The following is a 23,957-nucleotide window of genomic DNA, read 5'->3' as shown; positions in this document are numbered from 1 at the left end:
CTAAAAATACAAAAAAATCAGCCAGGGGTGGTGGCAGGCGCCTGTAGTCCCAAATACTGGGAGGCTGAGGCAGGAGAATGGCATGAACCCGGGAGGCGGAGCTTGCAGTGAGCTGAGATAGTGCCACTGCACTCCAGCCTGGGCGACTGAGCGAGACTCCATCTCAAAAAAAAAAAAAAAAAATGAGGACCAGATATTATAATGCCAGATTTTCATGAAATGTCCTTTATGATGTGTCAGCAGAGACTAAGAATACCCCTCGGATTTAGATCGTTATCTGTTTTAAGTGGTAATTTTTTTTTTTTTTTCGGAGACAGGGTCTCACTATGTCACCCAGGTTGGAGTAGGGTGGTGCAATCATGGCTCATTGCAACCTCAACCTCCTGGGCTCAAGTGATCCTCCAACCTCAGCCTCCATAGTAGGTGGGACCACAGGCACGTGCCACCACACCCAGCTATTTTTTGTAATTTTTGTAGAGACAGGGTTTCGCCATGTTACCCAGGCTGGTCTCGAACTCCTGGCCTCAAGCAGTCCTCCCGCCTTGGCCTCCCAAAGTGCTGGGATTATAGGTGTGAGCCACCGCATCCGGCCCCAGTAATTATTCACTAAGAAATGTGGGTATGGTGGGGGAAAATGTTAATGTGGGTGCATTTGAATTGAAACCAAATGGACAAGGATATGGTATACCTTCCTTCATTAGGTCTGAGTGCCAAGGCATTATTCCAAGTGATATCAGACAAAGGAACCAAGAGCATGTCCCTATAGGATCATGCATCAGGAAGCTGGTAGAACTGGATTTAATGAAAGTGTTGAATTGGATTTGGGTCTTGGCCATTTAGGAAGCAGTGGCCTGAGATTTTATAATTGATTTTTACTTTGCATCATCCAGATTTGATATCCTTGATCAGTGATTCAGGTTTATTTCCTTTGCTGTAAGTTAACAGTGCCATTCATGGTGACATTTTCGTTTGATGTTGAGTAATACTTTAGTTTATCTGATTTGTCCTTAGTTTATACTAGAATTGACAGTGTAGTGTGTAAAAAGTATGGTGAATCAGTTATTTATGCTACTCTAGAAAACATTTGGTTTGGCCCGGCTCGGTGGCTCACACCTGTAATCCTAGCACTTTGGGAGGCTGAGGCGGGCAGATTACTTGAGCTCAGGAGTTCAAGATCAGCCTTGGCAACACGGTGAAACCCCATCTCTACTAAAATACAAAAAATTAGCCGGGAGTGGCGGCATGCACCTGTAGTCCCAGCTACTCAAGAGGCCAAGGCAGGAGAATTGCTTGAAGCCGGGAGGCGGAGGTTGCAGTGAGCTGAGATCACGCCACTGCACTCCAGCCTGGGTGACAGAGTGAGACTCCGTCTCCAAAAAACAAACAAACAAACAAACAAAAGAAAACATTTGGTTTTTCAGGTTTGTTTATTTCTTTAACCTTCTTATTGGTGGTTATATGACTATCTCAATGTCTAGAATGCTTAGTATGACTATAGACATGTTGGCCAGAACCATATTGCTTTCTCTAGTTAATCCTAGAGGGCTTTAGTCTTTTAACCATTTTAAGAAAGTTCTACAGAGTTGAGGTCAATATGATATGATGTACCTCTTTAGGACAGAACAGAATCAAAGCTTCAGTTCTTTATGTTAGGTAGTTTAAGAGTACAGTGGTTGACTAACCTGGTTTTGATCAAGGTGTTTTTTTTGCTTTTTGTCCCTTGTAAAAGTTAAGAGAAGCTGTAAACTAGTAATTAAAATAGTAAGCCAGCTTCTCATTCATGTCAATTCTTTCATATTATAGGTACAGTTAAACCTATAGCTGCAGGTTACGCACATACAAAATCGGCAAGGCTAGTCTTCTCTTAGAACAGTCATGGGTATGAATTCAAACAAAAGATCTTTGCTTTTGGTTAATATAATAGATTGACAAACTGCTGAGGAGAGTTAAGAAATTCACAGGCTAGTATGTAGGCTAAATGTTCTTTTCATACTGCTCCCAGGAATGTTCTGCCTTTTAAAACTAGAGGCTGATTTCTTTTCTTGACATTTTAAATCCAAAGGATTCAGCCTTTAGATTGGGCTTTTAAGCTCTGTGAAATCACCACCTGTATCTAGTTTTAGTTTCCTTTCTACCTAATGAAAATTAAATTTACTCAGTTTCATTTTTAGGGGGAAAGGCAGGAGAGCAGTAGCTTTGAGCATATCACTAGGGATGAATTCAAAATCGATTTTTCTTGAGGCAGTGACTTATGGCAGATAGTTGACAAGAGAAAAATTAAATTTTGAGCTTATATCTCAAATACTGAATGTGAATTCCACTAAAGAATATTTAAGAAAAAAAAGTTGAAATGGTTTCATTTAAAGATGGTAACATAAACATTTAGCCTGGTCTACAGTTGAAATATTTTCTAGATTAAATGCAATTTATAATATAGCAATATGAAAATACTGTAATTTGTTTTTAGATATGTTTTTGGTGGGGTAACTGAAGCAAACTAGGGAACTCACCATGTTATAATGATAATAATTAGCATCTACTTCATGTAAGATCATAAACAGATGCTTTTGAACCTTAGTATTAGAATAATAAAATAGGTTTAATAAGTTTTACTTATGCCATTTACTTTGATTGTAGATAGTGAAAAGCCTTTCTTACACTTTTTTAAAGCTTTTTATTTACCATACATAAACTTTTAAATGTTTGTTATTCATGCTTGTGTTTTCTTGTAGCACATAATACCAGTAGTTACTATTAACTTTGAAAAAAAAAATGAAGTTGAAATAAGTTTTAACTGTTGCTCTGTTCTTTTTAGCTTACTTTACCAGAACTCTTCCATCTAGTGAGTTGCAAGCGTGACATTTGCTGTGTTTTCAGCACCTGCCAACTTGGAAAGCAGGGTTTGTGTTCAGGACTTAGGCTCACAACCCATACTTTGTGGTGCACAATGCTGGCCCAGCTGGCATGCTTTTGTACCTCAATGGTGCTAGACAGTCAGTTACAAAGCTGTGTGGCTTCACATGCGCTGATCTCAATAGTCACTCCTCTTCAAGCTGCTTTCAACTCTTATTTTGTATCAAAGGAGTGGGATTGGTATTATTAAACTCATTGCTGAGGTTATTTTTCAGTGAAAATAAATTGTTTTATTTAGTTCTTGGATCAAAGAGTAATTTTGTCCTCAGCAACCAAATACCTCTTTAAAAAGGTGTGTGTGTATATATATGTATCATTCATGTATGTATGTATGTATGTATATACACACATGCATGATTCCAGCCAGAGCTATAATTCATTTCTTATTTTCATCAGTGGATAAAAAGAACAGACAGGAAAGAACAGAGGGATTAATGTGTCATGTGATCCCTACATGCTAATGTAGGTAGGGTTATTAGTTGTAGCTGGACAAAGATGTGGGAAAATTTACAGAACTTTTTTTTCTGAGTAAGACATGAAAATTGCCCCCATGATAGGTTCAGATTTTTTATTTCCATCTATAACCAGAAACTTCTTATATTTTCCAAAGAAGTATATTTTGCTAACATATTTCCAGTCACCTATCTTTTTGAAAATACTTAAGGTGGACTTGGTGATGTCTGTCTTCTCATAATTTATTATAAGCAATTTTAAAAAGGTTCTGCTTTAAAAAAGATCTTTTCAAATGTAGAAAGAACAGTGTGAAATGTGAATGACTGGCTTTTAATACAAGGGTTGTGACAAAGAGGCAGTGGCTTTTGGAAGCCAAATAAAGGGGTGAATACACGTGCATCTGCATACTGCTGTTGGGTCCAGTGTATAACGTTTGGTGTTTGTTTATTTCACTTGTTAGTCTAAAAAGGATAGTATGTTATTCTCTCAAACCAGTTTATAATTTTTTAGTGGTAAGCTCTTTTTACAACCATACATACAGATAGATTTGATGGGAAAAACTGAACATTTGCTGGTACTTGTTCAAGCCTCAAAGCTCAGCTCTTTGTTTGAACATCACATTTATCTGGTTCTAAAGGCATAAAAATAAAACATCCACTAACTACCTAAGACACTCCTTAGTGCATATCAAAACCCAACCTTTACCCTCGTCTGCACAAATGTGCTTAGGTGAATACTTTTATTAGCTTGTTGATACAAGTTATAGTAGGTTACACCCTTAATAAAACACACCCTTATTGTCATCCTGTTGCTTAAGAGCTTTAAACTTGTAATAGGGGAGCTCTCTAATATAGAATGATACTCAATTTCTATCTCCCAGGCAGTTTTGAGTGGAAATGTGTTGCATACCTTACACACAAGTGTGCCTCTATTTGGTAGTCCTCCTTTGGGAGAACTAGGATTGCTGTGTTTTATCCCTGGCTTTCATATATATATTTTTTGTTTTTTTGTTTTTTCTTTTGAGACGGAGGCTTTTTCTGTCACCCAGGCTGGAGTGCAGTGGTGCGATCTTGGCTCACTGCAACCTCTGCCTCTCAGGTTCAAGCGATTCTCCTGCCTCATACTCCTGAGTAGCTGGGATTACAGGTGTCTGCCACCATGCCTGGCTAATTTTTGTATTTTTAATAGAGATGAGGTTTCACCATGTTGGCCAGGCTAGTCTCAAACTCCTGACCTCAAGTGATCCGCCCGCCTTGACCTCCTAAAGTGCTGGGATTACAGGCGTGAGCCACTGTGCCGGGCCATCATATATTGGTCTTGATGTAAAAGACTGCAAGTAATCCCTGCATTTTATATTTCCCAGGGTGTTCTCTGGCTTAATCAGGTTAGCGTTGATTGGTGATAATGGAAAAGTTACAAGTAATAGTTTTTAGATTATTTATGGATTTATTCCTAAATTGGCCTATGAATTTGCATTTAGGTGTCTGGTTGTGTGCAAAATCTGGTTTTGATTTGGTTTTGACCATTTTGGATTGAACAAAGATAGACAGTTTAGCTCCATGTCCCCACCCCATTGCAGCTTTTACATGGCTTTAAATCCAGAGTTCTACATTTTTAGCTACTCTTCTGAATTGAGCAGAACTCTAATATAACAACAACCTTTTGGGTAGAATTTTTTCATAGTAAAGAACTATGGAGCTGAGCACTAAGAAGTGAGGATGTTTTATAATATAGCTGTAGGATTATTATATCATGTGGGGAGAGCCTATAGTATGGAAGGTTAAGTGTGACACAGGCCTTAATGTATGCATATCTTTTTAGCCTTTGGAGATACAAATCTAGAAAATGAGAAGTAACTATTTATTGGTTAATAGCATAACTTCTTAAGCAAGTATATTCTAGACAGCCTCAAGAAAGCCTCAGAACCAGAAAAACAGGCTGCTTTAGGTTGGAAAGGAGGTGTTACAGCAGAGGAACTGGCCATGACCACCATCCTTGGAATGTGAAACGCAAATCATCCTGAAAGCAACAAGAATAATGGTTGTAATAATTGTTTCCAGGCCTGGGACCCTGCATCTTGTTTTTTAAGTTGACCTGATGAACTAGTAATTGTAGGAATAAACTGAATGTTTGCCAGCAGGAGTCACTATAGGCTTCCTAATAAAACGTTAGTAAATTAAACTCTGTCCTTAAAGCTCTGAAAGGCTGAGGTGATTGTGTGATATCAGATGGCTTTAGGGAAACACTGACTCTTTTCGTTAAGCATTGCAGCATTCTTAGATTATTCCTTGGGCCTTCTTTTGTTCACCATCGGTTCTTGGATCTTGTTCCTTTCAAGATTGGTCCTTAATGCATTTTTAAAAAGCAACGTATATGGTTAAGGATATCAATATCTTAGTATGCTGTATTCTGTATGTTAGCTCATTTTGGCTTTCTTAGGATGAACTGACTCTATCCCACATCATGTAACTTGAAATGAATAGACTCATATCCTTTCCACTGATTGCTGTCCATTCTAATCATGCAGCAGAACTCAGTGGAGCGAGCTGTAGTGTGAAAGGAGATGTCAGTTCATGCTTTTCTGAAAAGAATGGGTCCGGTGTGATGATATTCTGAAATATTTCAGCAATAGCCATGAAATATAATAGTTTCCCAAGCGCACAAAGCTCAAGAAGTTAATGGTTCATTTATGTTTGATACTGGGATTGAAACATTGGATTAAAACCAATTAAATGTTCCTAGAAGCAACAGAAAAAGTTTCCTTATTTATGAATAGAACCATTCAAATGGCGCAGACACAATCCATGTAAAGTAATGAGGTGTTTTGTTTTTTTGGCAAAGGAGAACACAAAACAGGCATAGGGAGTTTTAAAAAACCTTCTCTTTAAAAATCGCTTTTTGGATACAAGGTCAATAAAATAACATACACCAGTAGGAAGGAGTAATGGGAAATCTAGGGCTTCGCTTCACAAGGAAAACAATCCCCCTCCCCCAGGTAAGCAGCACAATGAAAATACTCTGCTTATTCTATCAGGGTTACATTCCTGAACTTAAGTCAACATCCTAAGTTACAGAACTAAACATGCTCTGCCTCTGCTTAGCAACCACAAATCCTTCCTTCGCCAGTTGCATGTATTTTGGATGTGGCTTCTGAAGTACACGGTCACAGCGTCCCGAGTTAGGAAATTTGCGCTTTATTTTCCCAAAGTGTGACAACACTTTAAGGTCCCCCCTCCCCGACCCCACCCGCCCGCTGTCCTGCACGCCACTGAAGTGATCGTTTCTTTTGAACCTCGGCATCTAACAACCCGGAAGCTGGACGCCTGAAGCCTATGCGGCCCAGCGTTTTCATCCCGGCTCGTGCTGGGGGCGGGGAGAGAAGCCCGTAGGGCCTCTGGCGCGGGGCCCGGGCAGCCGCGGTGGCGCGGCCCAGGCCCGGGGCCACTTCCCGCGTCCCGGGGCCTCGCAGGCGCGAGCGCGGCGAGCGGCGCGCGGCTGAGCCCGCAGGACGCCCTCTAGCCCCGCCGGCGGCGCGCCGCGAGTCCCTCACTCCCCGCCCATCGGCGGCTGCGCGCACTGCACACTCGCCCGCCGCCGCCGCCGCCGCCGCCGCCGCACGCCGCCGCACGCCGCCGCACGCCGCCTGCCTCCTGCACGCCGCCGCCGCGCCTAGCGCCCGGGCCCGCGACGCCGCCCGCTAAGCGCCGGGCCGAGTTCACGCAGCCGCGGTCTGGCGGCTCCGCGGCGGCGGCGGGTGCGGGCAGCCTGGCCGGTGCCGGTTAAAGGGACGAGTTGCAAACACTTCAGGAAGTGACAAGTCGATTTCCTCCTCCCCGGGAGCCGCTCGTACAAAGCGCTCGGCGCCGGCAGGCGAGCGAGCGTGCGCGCGGCGGACGCGCGGCGGGCAGCCCGGACGACTTGGCGAGCGCTGGCGGTGACGGCGCGGGGTCCGCGCCCGGAGCGCCCCGCCGCGCACAGTAAGCGACCCGGGGCCGGGCGGCGGCGGCGGTGGCCGGGGGGCTGGCCCCGAGCGAGGTCCGGGCCGTGTGCGTCCCGGCCGCTGGCTGGAGGGAGCCCGGCTTGCGTGCGCAATGGGCTTGCCTTTTTTTTTTCTTTTTTCCTAATGTTGCTGGTTTCCTTTTTTTCTGCCTTGTTTCGCCTTTGCGTTGGGTCGGGCGGTTTCTCCGGGCGCTCGGTCTCGCCCCTGATGCAGGCGTGAGACTTGTCAGAGCACAGGCATGGGGAAGAACAAGCCTGGCTGCGGCGGAAAAGTCTGCGCTCCCCAGGCCAGGGCGGGCGGGCGCGGGGACTGCTGCGCCCGGGGGTGTCCTCTCCGCGTCTCAGCTTGAGCCCTGACTAGCCGCTGCGGAGGAGGCGTGGAGTCTCGGGAGCCGGGCGGCCCCATTCGCCCCGAAGTTCCCGCATCGTTTGCAGACAACTCTTTTGTTCGCGGAAGTTTGCACCCGCCACCCCCGGGGTGCGGGAGCGAGGCGGCGGGCTCCGCTGCTGCTGGACTGTCCGGGGCGGTCAGGATGGGGGTGAGGGGGCATTCTGTCCCGGGCGGGGGAAGCCCGCGGGGAGGCCACGGCTGGGGCTTGCGGAGTGGGGGCGTCCGCGCCGGCGTGGCTTTTGCACATGGCGAGAAGGGCCGTCCGGCACAGGCACACTGGTCGAGTCACATTTTTGCTAGTCTTGGATTTTGCAAGCCCGTGGGAGTCAGGTTCCCCGCTCAGGGTTTCTCCTGGGGCAGAGACGAAAGAAACGAGGACACCCAGAATCCGGGGAGGGTTTGCGGTTTGTGTTGTCCCAAGTGTGTTCTCGCTCCCCCCGCCCCCCCACCTTGTCCCCCAGCCCCCAGCTCTCTACCCCCGTTTTCGGACTTGGGGAACAATGCTTGTAGTACGGGCCGGGGCGCCGCAGCAGCGACGAACCGCGCGGACAGGTTTGCCCGGGTCCCTCGCGTTCGGACGCCCGCTGAAGCCGAGCTCCTTCCATCTGACCGCCCGGGCTCATTAACACGTACTGTACTTAGGACGATGGTGAACAAAGAAAAGCTCTTTGCAGCGTTTGATGAATGGGATTCTGCCTCCTATAGGCCACACTCCGAGTCTTCCATACGGTACAATCTCCGGACTCGGTGGTGTTAGGAAAGTGGCCCCCGGAATGGCTTGCATTCCGGGTCTGGGATCCTGGGTGGGCATTTGTGTCGTCGCCTTCGCCGCCGCGCTCGCCTTGCAGGAGCGGGTGCAGATGGAGCCAGGCTGACGGTTGTTCAACAGGAACAAATGTTTGTTCAATTGTTGGATGGTGGAGAAAAGGGACTGTTTCCTATTGACTGCTGCAGGAGTTGGAATGGCATTGTTTATTGGCCTGGGAAGCCAGGCAAGCGTCTTGTGCTGCGTACAACATATTAGCAGACTTCCAAATGACATGCTAGCATATGTGTTCCCAGCAGTCCCCACCGGCTGGCAGGGAGATTCCTCCTTGCTCCAGATCCTGGACTCGTTTAAAAGATGCCACCTGGTTTGAGGACTTGGGAAGGAATGGAGTCAGCCGACCAGGTGAAACTCACTGTTCCTTATTAGGCCAGGTTTTGGTTTCATTTTAATTTATCTATTTAAGAGTAACTTGTGTCAGTTACAGTTTTGATATTGAATTGCAGGTCTACAGGGTCCCCTCCCCCGCCTTTAGCTGTGGACTACAGAAACAGCTACTTGTCCCACTTGATAGTCCCATTCAGTGGGAGAAGGTTTGGCTCAGGATTGGTAGCCCTTGACTCTGTGTCTGCACTTGGCTGTCACCCATCATGCGACCTGGGAGTCTGCCGATCCAGCTTCCAGGCGCTTTTTCAGGTTAAAAAGCTAAGGAGATGCGTGGGGAAGGCCTGTATTTTTTTCTTCCGAACGTTCCTTCAGAAAACGAGGCGATTTAAATTCAAATAATGTTGCCCAACGACTTCCTATTTTCTTCTGAGAAGGTGAGATTAATGTGCAGTCATTTCGATATCAAAGACAAGTTTTTAAATAGAAACTAGCAACCTCACTGCTGCAGAAGTGGACTTGAATGTTCCAGTCTTCTCAGGACAAAGTAGAGAGCATTCCACTGTCTTGGTTCATAATGTTTTAAATCAGTTTCCCTCTTCTCTTTTCAACGTGGGGTATGTTGCACATAGCATTTTGAAAGTACATAAAGTTCTTTTGGAAAGAGCTTTATGATACCTTATTGTCACCGTGGTCGTTACGCTTAATTGACATTTTATGGGAAGTCCTGGTATTATTTCCTGGGCTCTTTTCTGTTTCCGTCTTTTAGTCTTTCTCTTTCCCCTTGTATATTCTCTCACTGCCCCGCTAGCCTCTCCATCCTCCCTACAGAAGCCTAGTGGGCTTGGGTTCCTTTAAGCGGGTCCAGTGAGCAGGCGCCTGACCCTTGATTGAAGCTCAGGAAGGGCCAGCCTGCTCTCCTCCCCTTTTGGAGGCCAGAGAGGAGAGAGCTGTGTTTAAATATTAGGAGCTGGCAGCAGGGGACGCTGCGGAGCTCTTTTAAAAAGCACACTCTTCTCACCCACCGCTCGATGCCTTGGGCCCTGAAGACTGAGTTCTGGGCCCACCTTCAGATTGTTCAGTTGATGTTTTATTTGGGCAGCGTGACTTTCTGCAGTTAAATTGCGCATTGTATGGAAAACTTTTCTGTTCTTGTCCTTAAATAAAAAGACTGAAATAAGCAAATACTCAGATCGGCACAACCCCCATCGTTACCACCACCACGCACACCTCTCTGATGTGTAATAAAAGAAACCTGCAGGCATAATTTGTTCTGTAATATGCTGATAATACAAGTTTCGGTTTTCGATGGAAACCAGATGTGGAGGGATTCTCTTTAATTGATCCAGCAAGGGGAAGACTAATAAATGAACTAGTCCTTGCAAACTCCAATGGTGTTTTGATTTGTTTAACTTTAGGGGAGAATCCCGAGCTCAGGGCTTTGGAGAGGTTTTTACCCTCAGCTTCTGCTTTGCTGCAGCTGTCCTTTTTGTCAGACTCTTCCTCTTTTGAAAGAACCGGTTCGTTGCCAACACGAAGCACATGGCCGGAGCTGGCGGGGCTCAGCGAAGCTTAGCTCTGCTGGACTCTCCTCCTCCTCGCCTCGTCCGGCTGCTACCCTCCCCTCCACGCCACAAAACAGGGTCTGGCCAGGGGACTTGGGTGCTGGGAGGAGTGTTGATTGTTCTCCCTCAACTCCTTCCTGAAATGTCAGTCCGATCATCCAGGGAGAGTTTCTGTTTAAACTTGTCCAACGAATACACTTTCCAAAAATCATTGACTCTCTTTCTCTGATTAATTTGTTTGTTTCCTGCCTAACTTTGAGGGTTTTTTCTGGATGGCTGAGTCACCTTTATTATGGCTCAAGGTTGGGGACGGCACTGTAATAGCTGACCCCATTAACAGCAGTTTCATTGCCTGCCGGGATGTGAACTTTGGAAACAAACCCAGAGGCTTAGATATGCTGATGTACCCTGAGACTTGCTTAGAAAATTTTTGTTGTAGCGCAGTTTACATTAACATGATTAATGACTGCGCCACTGAAAAGTCCATATTCAAAAGCAATTTACCGTTCCCTAGGGTTCTTCTTACAGTGAAGTATTTTTCTTTGCCAGACAACTTTGTTTTAAGGTAACTTCTTTGATGCTTAATCCAAACCTCCTGTGCACGGGGTTTTGGGGCAAGATTTGGGCTTCGTGTATTGCGGGTTGTGGTTTTGGTGGTGCCTGTCTTAACCTCACCGAACTTAGGTCAGGGAGAACTCGGATTCTTATCTAAGAAAGTTCTCTGAGATCCTGAGCAACAGAGTGCTGTGCTGGCTAGGATGGGAGGAAATCTTCCAGAGGAAACTTGGCTTCTGGGTGTCTTGGAGTGATGCGAGGAGGCTGGAGCTGAAGATTTTATTTTCTTTCCCCTCACAGTGATTGGAGATACTTGAGCTTTTCTGAAAAATAGAGACGTCCTTGGGTTTTTCTTGTCGTTTTTTTGTTTGTTTGTTTGTTTTTTTGTTAAATGTGGGTTGATTGAGAGGGGGAAATGCTGATGGGTGGATCTGAAAGCAGCCTTAGGAACCCGAGAAAATAAAAACACGTTTGAAGGACTCTGGAAGATTTTGCATTTCAAAGGGTCTACCTTGTAGAATTTCACATCACGTCAGGGGTTACAGAGAAGTGTGACAGGCACCCCCGCTTCTTTAATGGTTCTCCGTCTCTCCTGCTGTGGGGGCTGCACGGGGAAGCTGGCTTTTGCATGGGGGATGGGGGACAGCTTGGCCAGACCACGCTGGAGTATCATGGAGACCACATTGCCTCTTGGGCATCTGTAAGTCTCGGGAAGGACTTTTTTCACGGTGCCACTCTCAGGAGGGTGAAAGCAAATCATGTTGGTAAACAGCCCATTTGACCTCAGAACGCAGTGGCAGGCTAACTCCTGACTTCTCCACTCACTCTTTTTGTTCTCTTGTTAAACAAAGAAACAGATTCTTCCCCTGCGCTAGTATAATATGATTCCCAAGGATTTAGCTGAAATGGGTGCAGATTGTTCAAAGAATAATGGCAGCACCCACTGGTTGTTGAAGGCCCACCCTGGGCCCTGGGCTTTGTATACACTCCCTAATTCTCAAAGCAAACCTGCAGTTACAGCTGAGGCTCAGAGAGGCCAAGTAACTGGCCCAAGGCCACATAGCCGGAAGGCAGAAAGCCAGGAAGGAGCTCTATTCCTTCAGAGCCTGGTTGCTTTCCATATGCCCTGCTGTGTGTTCATATGATAGAGGCACTGGGTTCTGTTTTATCTCAAAGCAGAAATTTTGTTTAGTCTTGTTAACACCACAGAGAAACCTAGAACTTTTAACTGCCTTTTCCCCTCCTCTCCCCTCTGCTATGGCTGTGTGTTTTTTTGTTTTTTGTTTTTTGTTTTGTTTTTTGGAGTAATTGGAATCTGTATGTACTGTAGGACCAAAGGCAGTGAGTGCCATAGTTTGGGAGGCTGAGATGTTTTGCTTCAATCTCAGAAAAGGCAGATTCACAAGAAAACATTTCCGGTGACCTTCTGGGGGAAACAGGAAGTAAACCTGGCAGCCCACTGGAAACACCACCATTTATTCAGATTCCATTTTCCATTCAGAGAGATTCTTAAAAGTGTTTCCAACTTTTTTTTCTTTTTGCATTTGTAATTCAGATGTCTCAAAGTAAATTATGATGTGGTGGTTGCCACTCCAGGTCTGTACAATATCATATTTTGTTTACGTGCCTAAAGTAATCAAGTAACTGAACACAATTGTATATCCTCCAGTGTGACTGAACTTGGTACGCCCCAGCCAGGGCTGGGCAGCTGCCCTGCATTCTGTCTCAGACAGATGGCTCTTTGCACGTTGCTTCTGGGGGGGGTTGTGAGTGTGCGTGTGTTTTGAAGGAAGAATAAGGAGACCCATCTCTAGCAAGGCCTGCCTGGCCAGGCATGCTGTCCTTTCTGCCCCTGAAGAGTTTGTAGGAGAGTGCTGGGGCCCCTGTGCTCTGAACTTCTAGAAGCTAGAGTAAAGTAATGGTTCTGAATCTTGGCTGCACATTAGAGTCACCTGGGAAGGTTGAAAAAAAATCCAGAAGCCCAGGCTGCATTCAGGCCCAATTACATCACAGTCTTGGAGAGGGGGCAGCAACCCAGCATTGGTATCTTTAAAGTTCCTGAGTCGATTCTCTTGTGCATCCAAGACTGAGGAGTGAGGGCTGTAATAGACCCCATGCATACCTACGGGTCGGTTCCTTAGTTTCCCTATTCCTTAGCAGGAGATTGGGGGCTTTCGTATTCGGGAGCGGAGCAAACCTATTGGCATTTGCTGCTGCTGCTGCTGCTATGTCTTGGTGAAGTGGCATCTGAAAGGCACCCATCCCTAGGGGAAGTGTCTGCTGTGGGCATCATCGAGGTCATTTCTGTTTCTGCTGGGCCAAGATTCAGCACAGTCCCTTTGAACCACCTTCTTTCCAGATTGAAGGGGGCAGATTTTACTCAGGCTGTGGTTTCAGGGCAGTTCTCATGCAGGCCCTGCCTCCCCACGGTCCTAGTGGTCTTGTTCTTTCTGGGGATTTGGCATACCGTGTGCCCCTGGGGCTCAGGGGAGGAAAGATGCAATTAGGTTCCAGGGCATATCCTGGCAACTCTCAGTGAGTGGTGAGTCTTTTTCACCCAGGTTTGCAGTGAATGTCACTCTGTCAGCTCAGAGCCTGTCTTCCTGTGAACATACTCAGGATTACATTTCATAGAATTGTGTTTAGAATGGCCAGGGGGCTTGGAGAATGAGAGCTTCTTGGGCCTGCTGATGTAACCTTCTAGAAGAGAGGTCCGATCCTTAAGAGGTGAGGTGACTCTCCCAGGGTCCCGTAGCCAGTTCTCAAAGGTGCAGACTCTGTCTCCTGAGTCCCTGCCCTACTGCTGTGTTCTCATGACATGGAACCTTAATTCCTGCTTGCAAGACAGCCTGCTTTAGCGTAGACCAGCAGGTGAACTTGATCATTGCTCACAGAGTTCATTAGCCAAGTGAAACATGCTATCCATCCCCCGTCCCCACCCCCCAGTCCCAATGGCAGGTGCTGAAACCTTGTAAAGGTGAGCTTGATGAAAAAGGTTTTGGCCTCTTTGCCAAAAGTGTGTCAGTCTGCCCGGCTGTGTTGTGGTGGTGGTGAGTAGTGAATAAGGGCTCTTCCCCCCTGTAGGGAGTTGGGTTTGGGCCGAGTGAAGGCAGAAGAGGAGAATTGCTATTTTTCTCAGGCCTGCAATTTCCACATTTATTTAGCAGACATTGATTGGACATCTGCTGGGTGTCCAGTGTGGAGCCGGGCACTTTGCTTCATTAGTTCATTTAATCCTCAGCACAACCTGTGGCTCAGGGACTAGCCCGATTTCATTGCTGAAGACTTGCTGCCTGCAGAAATCACTCACCCCAGGTTGAGAGGGGTGGTTGGGATTTGAACTTGGCCCAGCTGACCTCAGCCCTGTATTCTACCACACCCTGCTGCTTTTCCATCCAGTGCTCACCAGGGGAGGAGAGTTCCTGCTGTAAGACACGTGCATTGCCCAGTGGGCGTTCCCTGGCAACTCCTGCCTGGGTGCCATGCTGCAGCTTCTAGGAGGGGGCGTGGGTGGGCCCTCGAGCTCCTGGATAGCTGGGTTTGTACAGGTCCTGTCTGGGGCCGCTGTGTGTCCTGGCAGCTGGACTGTGCCTTGTGCAGGAGAGGCGGCTTATGCAGGTTCCAGTTGCTGCTGCCTGCCCCCACCCCGTGGAGGCCACCCTCCCTCCCAGGCTGCCCTCTGGCTGAAGCCTGAAGCACCCTGACAGACAAAGCCCAGCTGGGAGAGGCCTCGGCCCTGCCTGGAATTCCCCTTGCTCTGGCATTGGCCTTGGCCATGGGCCTGGGAGCAGAGGGAGGTTCTGTCCGCTGGCTGGGAGCAGCTTCTTTCTGCATGTTTGGAAGTGGAAAGACTAAGTTCTCTGCAGCTGGGTGTCTCCATGATCTGGGTGAGGAGAAGGAGCCTGGCTCCTGAGCCCGGGGGAAAAGAGGTCTGTGGTTTTGAGTCTCCAGAAGGAGTGCAGGATGCGGGGAAGCCCCTCTGTGGCATGATCCTGGGGACCGGGCCGTAGGAACCGCTCTCCCCTGTAATCCCTTTGGCAGTCAAATGATTCCGTTTCCTGGCTGGAAGGTAGTGGGCACAGACTGCCTACTTGCTGGACCTAATTTGCCCTGTAACCCTCACTGGGCCTCTGATTTCTCACCTTGCTGGTCCTGCCACCCAGCGTTTTTAGGAAGATCAGTTTAGAGCTTGTTTGAGAAGCCCCTTGCAATGGGCGTAGTGCCTTGCAGAGCAGTGCCAGGTAGGAGATGAGTGTGACTGGGCAGGCAGGGGTTCTGCTGCAAAGCCCATGGTCGGCTGCATGCCACCTAGGTGCTTCTTGTGGCTGCAGGAAGAATGGGACTGTTTGGTGTCACAGAGGAACTTTGAGCAGAGTCTAGGTGAAACCCAATTCTGTATCATCGAGGGCAAAAGTAGCATTCAGCTTTGGAATCAGAAGCCTGGGTTCAAATCCCAGGTCTGCCCTTTGCCCGCCATGCCATGTGCCTTTGAGCAGGCGACTGTCTCTCTGGCCCCCATTCCTTCTTCTGGAGTATGGCAGTGCTGACAGCACCCCCAGCCCATAGGTTCGGGGCCCTGAGTGAGACCACACGTGAGGACACTTAGAGCCCACCAGACATTAGTGAGTATCTCACGCAGCCTGTGGCAAGCGCGTGCTGTTGCGAGGACTGAAGGGAGGCTGGAAGGACATGAGTCAGGCAGGTTGCCCTGAGGAGGTCAGTCAGTGGTGACAAGATACAGGACAGAGCAGAGGGGACTTCAACTGGAGTTGGGCTTGGCTGGACGGGTCAGGCTGGGGCGGATAGAGCCTTTTCTCCTCCAGCATCTTCCTCTCTCAGATAGCGTAGGGTTTTTTTTCGGGAGGAAAAGTTGAAAGTATGCATTACAGTTTAGTTTGCAGTGTGTCTGTTACCAAGAGTTGAGACTGGTGAAATCTTCTAAGTTTTCTCTCTAGGAAACGAAATCTTTTTTTACCAAAAGTGATTTAGTTTTGCTCCTAAGCATAGAACATTAAATGCATGTATGGGTCATGATGTGGCCTCACCGTCTTGGCTCTGCTGCCACCGACACTTCTGTGAATGAATTCTTTGGAAACCAAGGAATTAATGGCTGCATACCTACCTAGACTGAGAGTGAGGGGCCCACTTACCACCTTCTGGATTCTCTTTAGGTGCTTTGCAGTGGGCATCTTTGTTTTTTGTTCTTCCTCTCACGTTGGGGGAGCTGCCTTGGACACCTGGAGTCAGCGTCTTCCGGGTGCGGGTTATGTGGTTGCAGCTGGAGCGCCTGCCCCCAGCTCGGCCTGCGGTGTGATTCCGGCTGCTTCTAGATCCCTTTGCCACCTGAACCTGACCTCAGTCTGCAGGAGCAAGAGCTCATCTAAGCTTGCTGAAGCTTTGAAAGGAGCCCTTGGCTTGGAGGACAGAGGGAAGGGTCCAGGCTGTGCCGCCTGGCTTCTGTTGATGCAGGCCTGTGACTCCTGACAAGCCTATTCCCTGGGTCTGGTGAGCATCGCGCCTCATGAGTCTGGGGCTGGCTGGCATCCTGTGGGGTGAACAGGATGGACAGTCTTGACTCATGAGATTTCCTGCTGCACTTTGGGTAGCTTTGAGGGAGACCCCTTTGTATGGAGTGTGAAGACTCATGCTGTTTACTAGGTTCTGGGAGGGGGCCCTGACTCCAGACTGTGACAGCCCCTCCCCTCTGGTGCTGGCCCTAGAGCGTCCTTTCCAGAGGACCCACCAAGGTGGCTGGGCATGGGTGGCCTTGAAGCAGACCTGCTAGGACAATGAGATCCTGAAGCTTTGTGAGCGAGGGCTGCATGAGGGAGGTCTCTGAGGTGTCTCGGCTGCCTCCGGTCTCATGGATGTGACAGAACTCATCTGCCAGGTGGAGCGTGTCATCCTCACCCACTGTGTCCTCCTTGGGTGTGTCACTGTTCCTGTGATGAGCACAAAACATACCTGCCATGGTGGTGGCCCCCAGGCTCAGTGCAGTTCAATCAATGTGGAGTAACAGCTACTATGTGTGTCAGACAAGTCGTCAGGCCCTGAGGAATTCAGAGATGGATCTACCGAATCTCTGATTTTAGGGAGCTCATAGCTCGTATTATGGACAGTCAGACTGCAGGTTTTTATTGAGGTTCTACTATGTGCTAGACACAGTGTAATAAATGAATGAAAATGTGTTTACACAAGGTACTGGTGAATTACACCGTCCTCTGGAAGTCATAGAAGGTCTCTCTAACTGAGCTGAAGAGAGGAGGGCAGGGAAGGCTTCCTGGAGGGGGTGACAGCTGACCTGAGTCTTGAAGAATGAGCAGGAGTTTAGACAGATGAAGAACGGGGAGGAGGAGACATTCGAGACCAGGAGAGCAGGTGTCCCCAGTCACAGCAGCATGAGACTGTGTCAGGGAATCTGGGAGACCTGGAGCCTGAGTGAGACGAGTGTAGATTTCAGAGGGGAGCGGAGCTGATCTAGGTCAGGATGGCAGTAAAGGGAAGGGCGAAGGGCTGGGAGAAAGCCCATCTTCGGGGTGACACTGCCCAGGGGCCCAGCCTTTTGACCTTGGAGTGACCTTCCTGGAGAAGCATGAGACTAGCCTCTGAGAATTTTCATCAAGTGCCGCCTTGGCCAGAGTGATGTGGTCTTTGTTTATTTTTAGACAAAACTCTCGCATTTAGCAGGCGCACTTGGGATTCCCAAGAGCTTCCAGAACTTCTTGTCTGTGCTGCGCTGGAACTAAAGAAGTCAAAGTTCTGGCGTTGTGTGAGTTGAAACAGTCTGATTCAGTGTAAAACTACCTTTTTTTTTCTTTAAAGGGAAAAACAGGCACCTAACCGTGTTGGTGCGATGGAAGAGGGAGCTTCGGTGCCCCCTGGGCTCTGTCATAGCCTGTTCTCACTAGTGTTCTCAAAGGCAGGGGGAAGCTGCTGACACAGACACTCGAGAATGGCAGGCCTGAGTCACCTGACTCCTGGCGGCCAGTGCGCCTGAGGCCTCCACCGCCCTCAGATGCCAGCCCAGATTCCAGGCCCCGTTGACTGTATGGCATGTGACCTGGGCCCAGAAGAGGAGAATTAAGAAAAATACTGAACCTGTGCAGAGGTGGAGGTGGAACTGCAGTTAGCAGCCCATCTTAGCTTTGGGGGGTGTGTTTTCCAAGGCTGGTAGGGTTTTGCTCATCTGCATTTACTCCTAAGGGAAGAAGAAAGTGAGTAAGTTAGCCACAGATGGTTTTGATTTTAACAGTAAACCTCTCTGTTCATCTCATTCCTGGGGAGGTTAGCACATGCCTTCACCTGTTAGAAAAGAAAGTAAAAGAGGATCTGGCCTGGCTGCATCCGCATAGGCCAAAAGTTGAGCAGCAAACTGGAGTGAAAGAGCGTTATGACCAGAAGTAGGAGCAGAGAGGGGATCAGACACCTGGGCTCAGGAGAGTACGTGATAGTCCACAGGTAAATGAGTTCTAACTTGCTTTGGGGAAAAAAAGATTTTTTTTTTTTTTGTGATGGAGTCTCACTCTGTCATCCAGGCTGGAGTGCAGCAGTGGCGTGATCTCTGCTCACTGCAACCTCAGCCTCCCAAGTAGCTGGGACTATGGGCGTGTGCCACTATGCCCAGCTAATTTTTGTATTTTTAGTAGAGACGGGGTTTCACCATGTTGGCCAGACTGGTCTTGAACTCCGGACCTCAGGTGATGCCCCCGCCTGGGCCTCCCAAAGTGCTGGGATTACAGGTGTGAGCCACTGCCCCTGGCCAAAAAACAATTTTTAAAAGCATGTGTGAGGTTCAGGTGAGTCCTTATATGTTACACATGATTTCAGGAAGTCATTGTTCTGAGACATGGCGTGGTGGCGTGCTCCTCTGCCATGGAGGAGCATGGCCAGGGTGGTGTCCGTCTGCTCACCTGAGGAGCTCCCCGGGTCTGCCAGCTTCCTGCCTGGCCAAGCCCTTCCCCTGCACTTGTAAGACGACGACTGAGCGTGGCTGATCCTGCCCGGTTTCTGGGTGGATAGTGGAACCTGGGGGAACCAGGGTAGAATCCCTTATGGGAGGCAGCCATTGGCCTGGCCAGGCTTTGGGCGCTGTTGGAGACAGGGCTGAATTTTTAGCCCTGAGTGTAGGCACAGGCGAGAGCTGGAGCCCAGGCACTTGTTCCCTGTGTGGCTGGCTGCTCATCTCTGATTTAGCTTTGGCTCAATTTTTGTCCTACCCCCTGATTGCTACTGGAGCCAGCATGGTGGTCACAGCCACTGGTGTCTTAGGGCCCTGGAAGAGAAGACAGCAATCCCAGGTTGCCCTCTCCTCTGCTCAGAGCTGATCCTGGCAGACATGGAGGAGGAGATAGGCAGGAGGAGATAGGGAGAAGACTTGGGAGGGAGCTGGGTCTTCATGCCAAATGCAGGAAGAAACAAGCCATCGTTCAGTTCATGTTTGAGCTGCGTCAGCCCATGTGAAGGCCCCCACACCTCTGGGAAGAACTGCAGGGAGCATCTCTCTGGTCCCCGTCTCCAAGGTCGGGGAAGCATTTTACAGTTTTGGAGGTGATGCGGGGAAGGGCCACAGCCAAAACTTCATGTGGCAGTCTAGCATGCCACACCTCACTGGAATCCCGCACGCTAGAAGGGAGCCGCCTTGTGAGAGGTGTTCCAGTGAAGTGGAACCCCACCAGTAGGTGGTGGGATGGGCTCCAGAACAGTGTCTGGAACAGGAACTAGTAGAGCTCAACGTCTGAGATTCCTTAAAAAGAAAAAAAAAAAGGTTGATTTTGTGTGTCTTAATAATTTCCTTTATAAATGGAGCCTCTTATAGTACAAGGCAGTACAGATGAGCCCAGACAGTTGGGCAGAATGTTGGGTAGGGCTGATGTCAGTTAGAAAAGCCTGAGAGAACAAAGAGTAGGGCACAGAACCAGTGAAAAGGATCCCTGGGTTCTAGTGCTGCCTCTTGATGGCTTTTGACTTTGGTTCAGCCACTTCACTTCTCTGAGCTGTGATTTTCTCATCTGTGGACTGGGAATAATAGTGCCTACTTAACAGAGCAGGAGGAATAAACAGGATAGTGCGAGTCCAAGCACCCAGTTCTTTCCCGTTTTCATTCACCCAACAAGTACTTTTTGAATGCCACTGTGCGTTAGGCTTCGCTGTTAATTCATATAACCACTCTGAGAAGTGAGTGCTGTTGTTATTCCCTTTTTATAGATGAAGAATGTAGGGTTCTGTAAGGTAAAGTGCCCAAGGTCATTTAGCTCATGGGCAGTAGTTCTGGGGTTTGAACTCCCAACTTTAGGATTGGCAAACTATAGCCTGGTGACTAAATCTGGCCCACTGCCTACATTTGTAAATAAAGTTTTATTGGGACACAGCCACATCCGTTTGTGTAGGTAATGTCTGTGGCTACCTTCACACCACAGCAGCAGAATTTATAGACCACAGGGTCTACAAAGCCTAAAATATTTATTGCCTGGCCCTTTACAGAAAAAAAATGTACTGACCTCTTCTCCACATGAATACTCTGCACTCTGGACCTGGGCTGTTCAGTATGTTAGCTGTAGCCTCATGTGGCGATTTAAATTAAATCTAAATGAAACGAAGACTTCAGTTCTTTGGTTGCACTAGCCACGTGTCACATGCTTAATAGCTGCATGCGGTGGTCACCTCTCACGTTGGACAGCACAGACCCAGAACGTTGCTGTCATTGCAGAGTGTTCCATCAGGTAGGAGCACACGAGACTGTGTCCCAGTGTGGGGAGAATCCAAATCTGGGAGAACCAAAAGTGCAGGGGAGGTATTCTGCTGAAAGAAAAGACACTGGACCTTCCTGCTCCTAAAACACAGAATTGAAAATTAGTTTGTTGATTCTGAAGTGATGGAGAAATGTCTGCTGTGGCAGAGGGAACCTGGGCCTGGAGTGAAGAGGCTGTCCCTAAATCCTATGACCATTGGCAGGCCCCCACCATGCCCCTCTGCAGCCTGTAACCTCAGCTCCTGGTTCACTGGGGCCGTTGGCCTCATCAGCTCTGCCATGTCCAGTGCCCCATGTGTGTTTGCCTGCTGGGTCCTGCAGAAATCCCATTTTTATGTATTCATACCTGTTCTGTTCTGGGCCATTTGGGCCTGATGGGTTATACCATTGTTCCTACCATGCTGGAATGGGAAATACATGGTCTGATGAAATGACCATGTTTTCCATGGGCATCAGATAAAGAACTACTTCATTCATTCAAAATGATGGCTACTGTGTGGCATGAGGAAGGAAGGTGAGTTCCAGGTCCCTCAGCTAGCTAGTATCACGTGACTTACTCCTTAAAATGCTGTCCACTGCCAACACTGATGCCGTGTGTTGAGTAGCTTGGAGCTGGGCTGAACTGTAGCTCTTGTCTTGCTTGGTCCACAAATGCTCTGAATAGGAATCTCTTTGGAAGCTAACTAGGGGCAGAGTCATTCTGAGGGGTGAAGGCAAATATGGAGGGCGTAGATCTCCAGTTCATCAGACCCAGGCATAAATGCATCGGTGCTGGACCCATCTCCCCCACATTTGTGCATGCTGATAGACTCTGAGTGTGGAGAAGAGCTGTGTGGCTGGTTACCAGAGGGCTGGTTGTAGTCCAGGCTGTCTACATTGGAGTCTCTGAAATGCATTGTACAGTCAGGAGTCCAGTCCATTGCTCCTGTTAGGAATGGCTGGCTTTTCCATGTTTGGTTTACATGGTTACAGTCTGCACGAATCTTCACACCTTAAACAATGCCCACTCCCTCTGTAATCAGGATGGAAACCTTTATAAAATGCAAGAATAAGATACCAGGAGGACTTTTCAGGACCTTGGGCAAGAGTGAAAAAGGAAGAAAACCAGATAAGTAAGCCTGATGAACTTAGCTCTAGAATAGTTGCATGAAAGAAGTGGCTGGTAAGGAGGAAGTTGTGTTTAAGAGGTCGTACGTGGAAAATTTTTTCCCCACATGCTTTAAAAGGGAAAAGAATAGCCTTGGAAGGCCAGCCTTGATTACGTGTCCCCCTCCATCCCACTGCCACCTTTGACATTGTGCTTGCCTCTAGCCAGCCACTCCTGGAATGGTGTCCTGTGTCTTCCTTCTTCAGCCAGTGGAGGGGTGAGATCATTCGAGATTAGGCTCTGCCCTAAGTTTCTCACTGCTGTCCCAGCACTCAGGGAGACTAATAATTGCATGTGCCCAAAAGAACCCGGGCACAAATACATTTATAATGGAAATTATCTGTATTTAGAGTGCTGGCGTTTTCTGAGCACCTACTGTGTGCCAAGCACTCTGCATACGTTCTCTCATCGTCTGCTCATTGCACAGCCAGCTGGGGGTGACTAGCCCCGCTGGGCAGGAGCTGAGCTTCAGCCATGTCCCTGAGAGAGTGTGGCTTGTGATGGGCTAGAGCCTGGCTTGAAAATCCAGGTCCCTCTGCTCCAAAGCCAGTTTCTCCTCACCACCTAGTTTTGTCCCCAATTGTGCACATGTTGCTGTTTCAAAGAGAAATCTCTTGCTCCTCTGCATGGGTTCCCTGATGACATTTTTATCACTGCCTGTGGGCAGAGAAGTAGGTTGCTCACTGTGGGGTGACATTTAAGAAAACCAACTCCATCAAGCTTTCCCTTTGAATGCGTTGTTATGGTACAAGAAGTCTTCGTTTGTCCTGGGCTATTTTGAAATAAAAGGAAACTCCCCTCTTGTTTCTATATCTTGCATAGAAGTCATCAAAACAGAATCCTCTGTTCTGTGCAGTAGTCGTGATTGAGGAAGCAGCTGTTCTCTTCATGATGACCCAACCAAAGCCAGCAGTCTGGAGGCGTCAGGGATCCAGAATTGTCTCTTCCATCTGCTGGGTTTACTTGCGTGTGTTAGAAGTATTTGGCATGGAAACTCTTTCCCTACCCCACCTCGTGGGCGAGGCCAGAAGGGAGCTCTCCTGGTGGGGGCAGGGCAGACCCCAGGCTCTGCTGTACTTCAGATAATGCCACGGTTTCCTCCATGGAATGGGTGCCACAGCCTCCCATGGGGCCAGGCTGAGTGAACGAACCAGATCAACTGTCTCTCCAAGTCCATGGGTGGGAAGGCAGGCCTCTCCTGTCTGTGATTGGGAGTTGTATGGGTCTGCTTTGTTGTGCATGGAATTTCACACAGTCTGAGCTGTCTAGGCATTTTCAGGCCTCCAGCTAACTCACCGAATGAGCCAGGGAGTGGTGCCGATGAGAATGTGTGACTGGATCGCTAAGCCAAGCGAGTCCATGGCGATCTTCAAACCAAGATGAAACTTAGTCGTTTGAGTGTTTTCAGGGGTCTGAATCGTCAGCATCATTTAGACCGGAGTTTGCACTCTGGTGGTCTGGGGGCCAGATGTGGTCCTCAGACATGATTTGTTTGTCTCATATGATGCTTTACAAGTTTTTAAATTTCTTGAGAACATAAAAAGGAGATTGTGCAAAGAAGTCCTGACTTTCAGTTTCTCTTAACAAGTCAGGAGGTAAATTTTAATAGTAGCCTGGATCTTCTTTCCCAAACAGCCCACCACAGTTAGCTGTAGCCAGAGCCGTCCACGGTGGGCCAGGCATGTTCTCTGCACATCATCTCGGTTCCTATGCAGCATGCTTCTCTCATTTATGTTTCCTGCTTGGCCCTGGAAGGCATTTGAGTTTGAGATCCCTGGAGTGGATAAGACATTGGGAAGGCAGATTCAGATTTTCTGGCTCTCCAGGTTATTGGCACAGGGAGAACCATGGTGAATGGCAGTGACTAGTAGAAATGCCCAGGATGTTTGCAGTGCTCAAGGTCATTGCCATCATAATCCTGCTACCTCGTGTTCCACCTGCTAGTAAACTTGCAAAGATAAGCCAGTACTCCGGGCACTAATAAAAACTCTGAAAGTACAAATATGTCCCTTAAATCTTGGAAGCTAGTCTCAGGC

At 48.1% G+C, this 23,957-nt stretch overlaps 1 protein-coding gene across 2 annotated transcripts in view; it reads left to right on the top strand.

Annotated features, from left to right (window-relative positions):
- Positions 1-6,968: 6,968 nt before the first annotated feature.
- FAM53B (family with sequence similarity 53 member B) overlaps positions 6,969-23,957 on the top strand; it is a 125,644-nt gene continuing 108,655 nt past the window's right edge. The window contains exon 1 of one of the 2 annotated variants that reach the window (XM_034931659.3): positions 6,969-7,343. The gene's annotated coding sequence lies outside the window, so the exon portion shown is untranslated. The other variant, XM_055093441.1, reaches the window with a different exon arrangement.

The sequence above is a fragment of the Pan paniscus genome, chromosome 8 (assembly GCF_029289425.2).
Source record: "Pan paniscus chromosome 8, NHGRI_mPanPan1-v2.0_pri, whole genome shotgun sequence".
NCBI lineage: Eukaryota > Metazoa > Chordata > Mammalia > Primates > Hominidae > Pan > Pan paniscus.
Note: the sequence above shows the minus strand (reverse complement) of the source record. Positions and strands in the feature narration are given on the sequence as shown.